The sequence below is a fragment of the Chlorocebus sabaeus genome, chromosome 12 (assembly GCF_047675955.1).
Source record: "Chlorocebus sabaeus isolate Y175 chromosome 12, mChlSab1.0.hap1, whole genome shotgun sequence".
NCBI classification, from domain to species: Eukaryota; Metazoa; Chordata; class Mammalia; order Primates; family Cercopithecidae; genus Chlorocebus; species Chlorocebus sabaeus.
The window spans coordinates 24,636,739-24,643,532 of NC_132915.1; positions in this window are offsets into that span (position 1 = coordinate 24,636,739).

Below are 6,794 nucleotides of genomic sequence, written 5' to 3' on the forward strand. Positions count from 1 at the left end.
ATATTTATAGTAAGTCCAGAAGAATAACTTTAGAATTTCTTCTTTCATTTATGCATAAAGACATAATCCATCTTATAATTCTGTTGACTTATTTAGTTAAACAATGATTTGAGACTATTTTTTTTAATTGAAGTCAACACAAGACAATACCAAAAAGAGCACAATGGTTTTTTAAAAGATCAAAATAAGTTCTACAAAATAAAGTCACTGAAATTAAAAACTCAATGGGTAAAACAAACAGCAAATTTAAAAATAGCTGAATAGAGACTAAGTAGAATAGAGTACAGATATGAGAAATTTATCTAGGATGCAGCAGAGGAGATCAAGATACAGGAATCCTGAAATAGATGAAAAAACACAGAGGTTAGAGTGAGAAGGTCCAATGTACGTCTAATAAAAATAAAGGCTAAGAAATCTTCAAAACTAATGAAAACAATGAAACCCATATTAAGGTATCAGACTGAATCCACAAAAGAATAAACATTTAGAAATATCATAGCAAAAACAATATCATGGAAAAGAAAGACAGAAGATGACATGTATAAGTGACTGACAGAAAAAAATAAGCTGATTACATAGAAATATTATTTAATCCAAATTTTTAATGAAGAAAATGTCAAAAAAAAGGAAAGTTTCCCAACTTCTGATTATGATAATGGAAAAACAAATAATTTGGACTGAAGCCTTTCATGAAGAACAACTATAATATCTGGACAAGATATTTATATAAACAAATATCTTAAACACATAAAATTGCTAACTAGATGGTGACACACTATTGGGCTAGATTCTAGGGCAAGATGGAAGTCCTGGAAAGGAATCCCAGTGTTTGGGTTAACTTTACTTTGGGGGAATTTTCTGAGTACCGAAGGTATACCTGAATATCTGAGAGGCTGTGCTACACAATTTCCAACTTCATGGTACTTAGCCCAGAGCATGCAGAGAAGCGGTGGGAATAATTCTGATGAAAGCCACTTACTTTGATGCCAGAATACTAGAGTCCAGTGTTAGTTTGGAAAAGCTAGAGATACCAGGAGCTTAACAGTAGCAAATACACATATTCTTTGAAAGAATATAATATTGTCATAGGTCTGTGCTTATTTCTATACACAAAATTTTAAATTCAATGCCTAAGACATAATGTCTAGCAGGATTATAGAAAAAGAAATCTGGAACAAAATTCTGAAGAAACAACTGACAATACGAAGAGAAATTGAAAGGTTTCATATATTGGATTTATCAAATATAGACTTTAAAATATATATGTTTAAAAGACAAAACTGAAAAATTCAGAAGAGGCTTGGAAACCAAAAAAGAGTAACAAAAAAAAAAAATTTATTAAACTAACAAAGACCTATATGAAGAATTCACTGGATAAACTGTTTAATAGGAATTGGACATAGTTGAAGGAAGAATTAATACATTGGTTAGGGTGGAAGAAAATTCCAATAATGAATCACAAAGAGATACAATAGTAAAAAATAGAGAAGAGAGGATGAATGACTAAAGGATGCAGTGCCATAATCTAATAAAGCATAACTTGAGTTCTTAAAGAAAAGGAGAGGAAGAATAGAACACAAGTTATATCTCAGAACTTTCCTAAACTTATGAATGGCATAAAGACTCAGATTCAATCATAGATGACACAGACACGTGGAAAAACATTCCATCTCATCGACTGGAAGAATCAATATTGTTAAATGGCCATACTCCCCAAAGCACTTTACAGATTCAATAATATTCCAATCAAACTACCAACATCATTTTACACAGAACTAGAAAAAACTATTCTAAAATTTATGTGAAGCCATAAAAGAGCTCATATAGTCAAAGTGATCCTAAGCAAAAAGAACAAAACTGGAAGCATCACATTACCCAACTTCAAACTACACTGTAAGACTACAGTAATCAAAACAGTATGATACTGGTACAGAAACAGACACATAGACCAATGGAACAGAATAGAGAACTCAGAAATAGAGCCACACACCTATAGCTGTCTGATCTTTGATACGCTGACAAAAATAAGCAATGGGAAAAGGACTCTCTAGTCAATAAATGATGCTGAGATAGTGGCCTAGCTATTTGCAGAAGAATAAAACTGGACCCCTACCTTTCACCACATATGAAAATTAACTTAAGATGGATGAAAGATTTAAATGTAAGACCTCAAATTACAAGATTCCTAGAAGAAAACCCAGGAAATTCCATTTTGGACATAAGCCTTGGGAAGAAGTTTATGACTACATCCTCAAAAGCAATTGCAACAAAAACGAAAGTTGACAAATGGGACCTTATTAAACTAAAGAGCTTCTGCAGGGCAAAATAAACTATCAACAGAGTAAACGAATAACCTAAAGAATGGGAGAAAATATCTGCAAACCTTGCATCTGACAAAGGTCTAATTTCCAGAATCTATAAGGAACTTAAACAATTCAACAAGTGAAAAATAACCCCATTAAAAAGTGAGCAAAAGACACGAGCAACACTTCTCAAATGAAGACATACAAGCAGCCAACAAACAAATGAAAAAATGCTCCACGTGACTAATCATCAGAAAATGCAAATTAAGACCACAATGAGACACTATCTTACACAGGTCAAAATGGCTATCATTAAAAAGTGAAAAACAGCAGATACTGGTGAGGCTGCAGAGAAAAATGGAAGACTTACACACTGTTGGTGGAAATGTAAATTAGTTCAGCCACTGTGGAAAGCAGTTTTGGAGATTTCTTAAAGAACTTAGAACTATCATTTGACCCAGCAATCCTGTTACTTGGTATATACCCACAGAAAAATAAATAATTCTACCTAAAAGACATATGCACTTGTACATTTATTGCAGCACTATTCTCAATAACAAATACATGGAATCAACTTAGGTGCCCAACAATGGTGTATTGGATGAAGAAAATGTGGTACATACACACCATGGAATACTACGCAGACATAAAAAGGAAGAAAATTATGTCCTTTGCAGTAACATGGATGCAGCTGAAAGCCATTATCCTAGGCAAATTAATGCAGAAACAGAAAAATAAATACATGTTCTCACTTACAAGTGGGAGCTAAGCATTGGTTACACACGGACATGAAGATGGGAACAGTAGACACTGGAGACTACTAGAGAGTGCATGAGGGATAAGGGCTGAAAAACTATCGACTGGATACCATTCTCAGTACCTGAGTGACAGAATCATTTATACCCCAAACTTCAGCTTCACATAATATACCCATGTAACAAACCTGCATATGTACCCCAAAATCTAAAATAAAAGTTTATTTTTTTTTTAAAAAAAGACTCAGGTTCAAGAAGCCCTATGAAGCAGGACAAATACAAAGAAATCCCAGCTGAGGTAGGAGGATTTCTTGAGGCCAGGAGTTCCAGGCCAGCCTGGACAACATAGAAAGACCCCATCTATTTTTTTTTTTTTTTTTAAAAAGGAAGAATAAAAGAAAATCAAAAGAAATCCAGTCCCAGGAACATCTCAGTGAAGCTGAAGAAAAAGAAACAGATAAAAAGAAGAAAACACTTTTATTAACAAGAACAACCAAAAAGACAAATTTTCTTCAAAGGAACAACCATTAGGTTGACAGTTGATGGGACAATATAAGCAAATGAAATAGATGGCATTGGAATGGTATCTTCAAAGTGCTAACATAACGGCCCACCTACAATGTCTTTTCCAGCCAAAATTTACTCCAAGAATGAAGGTAAAACAAAGCCATCTTTAGACCAGAAAAAAAAAAAAAAGAAAATCTGGTAGAATTCATCACCAGCAAAATTTCACTCAAAGAAATAAAATGAATCACTAAAGGGCATTTTTCAGGTAGAGATAAAATTATCCTAGGTATGAGTTTGGAGATGCAGGAATAAAGAACAATGGAAAGGAAAAATATGTCAATATATCTAAACAAATGTATCTCAACAAATGTATAAAACAATATAAATATAATGTCTGGTTGTATTTAAAATATCTGTTTGAGATCTACTTGAATTTTTATGCTATGTATATGTATAAATGATTTTTAAAACATTTAAAAGAAATCAAAAGAACAGATTTCTGCTCCCAGCCAAGAGGAAATTAAAAAGACTGGATTTGCCTCCAAACCTGTAACTACAAAATCTACCAAAACTCTTCCAAAAAAATCAAAGAAAAAGAAATGCTTTGAACTCGTTCTATGAAGTCAGGATTATCCTGGTAACAAAACTGAACAAAAACATTTAAAAAATTGTAGATAATATCCTTCGGAAACAGAGGTGCCAAAATTCTTAAAATTTTAGGTATAGACAAAGTTACTATTTCACCACCAAGTATGAATTATCCCAGGAGTGGAACACTGGTTTAACTTTTAAAAAGCATTCAATGGCGGGTCACAGGGCTCACACCTATAATCTTAGCACTTTGGGAGGCTGAGGCAAGCAGATCACTTCAGGTCAGGAGTTCGAGACCAGCCTGGCCAACCATAGCCAACATGGTGAAACCCCATTTCTAGTGAAAATACAAAAATTAGCCTGATACAGTGGTGGGCACCTGTAATCCCAGCTACTCAGGTGGTTGAGGCAGGAGAATTGCTTGAACCTGGGAAGTGGAGGTTGCAGTGAGCAGAGATCAGGCTACTGTACTCTAGCCTGGGCAACAGAGCAAGACTCCATCAAAAAAAAAAAAAAAAGCAGTCAGTGCAATTCACCATCTGATTGTCTCAATATATGAAGGAAAAGCATTTGGTAAATTCACCATCCATTCATGATTTAAATGAAAGAACTCTCAGCAAACTAAGAGTAGGAACACTTTCTACCTGGTAAAGGGTCTCTAAGACGGATCAACAGCTAACATTATAATGAAGATTTAAGACGTTGTCCCATGATGAGAAAGAAGATGGACATTTGCCTCTCACTACTTCTATTTAACATTTTACTGCATATTCTATACAACATGATCCGGCAAGAAAAATAAATGAAATGGGGCGTGGATTGAAAAGGAAGAAGTAAAATAGTCTTTATTTGCAGATGACTTGTTTACGTATGTAGAAAATCTAAATAAATCTACCAGGAAAACAAAAGATAATAAGAGTAACAAGTGGGTTTGGCAAGGTTTCAGGATATAAGATCGATATACAAAAATCAATTGCGTTTTACAGACTAGCAACAAACTATAGAAAATTGAAATTTAAAATGCCATTTACAAGAGCATGGGAAACTGAAATACTTAGGAATAGATGTGACAAAAGATCAGGTACAAGACATGCACAGTAAAAACCACAAAATGTTACTAAGAGTTAGTATATAATCCAGCAATCTCACTTCTAGGTATAGAGCAGGTCCTCCAATAACATTGCTTTGTTAAACATCTTTTCATTATAACATTGCTGAGGAAAAAAAAAATCGATTTCCAGCAGGGCCCACGGTCTGTGAGGAGTTTGCAGATTCTCCCCATGTCTGTGTGGGCTTTCTCCGGGCGCTCTGGTTTCTTCTCACATCTCAAATCTGTGCATGTTAGGTTAGGTGAACAGGCATGCCTACGTGGGCCCAGCCTGCAAGAGTATAGGTGTGTTTGTGTGAGTTTGCCCTGCAATGGGATGGCACCCTGGTCAAGATTAGTTACCACCCGGTGTGCTGAGCTGCTTGATAGGTTTAGCGACCCACAACCCTGAAATGGAATCAGCAGGTAAATAATCATCTTGTTTGTACTAATCTTTCTTAAATGTATGTATAGCTCACATTTATTTCAATGTTTAATATTAGAAGTGTTTTGGTCCTTACTCAGAAGTTTGGTGATGTTTTTGTGACCAGAAACATGCTATAGGAATTTAACTCTTTTTTATATCAATTTGTCTATGGTAAAATGGGTTTGGTTACATGCTATTCCTCCTAAAATTGCTGTTTCAAGAACCTATCAATGACATTAAGTGAGGACTTACTATTTATCCAAAGGAATTAAAATCAGTATCATTAAGAGATATCTGCACCCTCATGTTTATCGCAGCATTATTCACAAGAGCCAAGATATGGAAATAATCTAAGTATCCATGGATAGATGAATGAATAACACAATGTGGGATGCATATACAGTAGAATATTATTCAGCCTTTAAGAGGAAGGAAACCTGCCATTTGCAATAACATAAATGAATCTCGAAGACATCACACTAAGTAAAATAAGACAGACGCAGAATGACATGCATGACCTGACTTACATGCAGAATCTAAAAAAGTGGAACTCATAAAAGCAAAGAGAAAAGTGTTGGTTACCAGGTGCGGGAAGTGGGGGCCATGGGGATATGTTGGTCAAAGGGTATGGATATTCAGTTATATGGATGAATAAGTTCTGGAAATCTAATGTACGGCATGGTGACTATAGTTGATAATACTGTACTGCATACTTGAAATCTGCTGAGAGTGGATTTGAAGTGTTCTCACCACAAAAAAAGGTGAAATAAATCTAGAGTAAAAACTAGAACATCCAGTAATATAAATATACATTCAAACATTTAAGTAAATACCCAGCAACAATGATGTTGCAATGATATATGTTGGGAGAGATGTAAATAGAATTTAAAATGTTCTATTGTGTTTGGATTCGCTGAGGAAAAGAGTAAAAGTACTAATTAATTTTAGTCTTTGATAAATTAAAAAATACATGCAATTTCTAGAATAACCACAAAAAAATAGTAAAGATAATATATAATTCCAAACTAATACAACAAGGAATTGTAATCGTAACTATGACAGATGATTGATGTGGTAGTTTGTTCTAGTAATCATTTTACAATGTATAAATATATCAAATTATA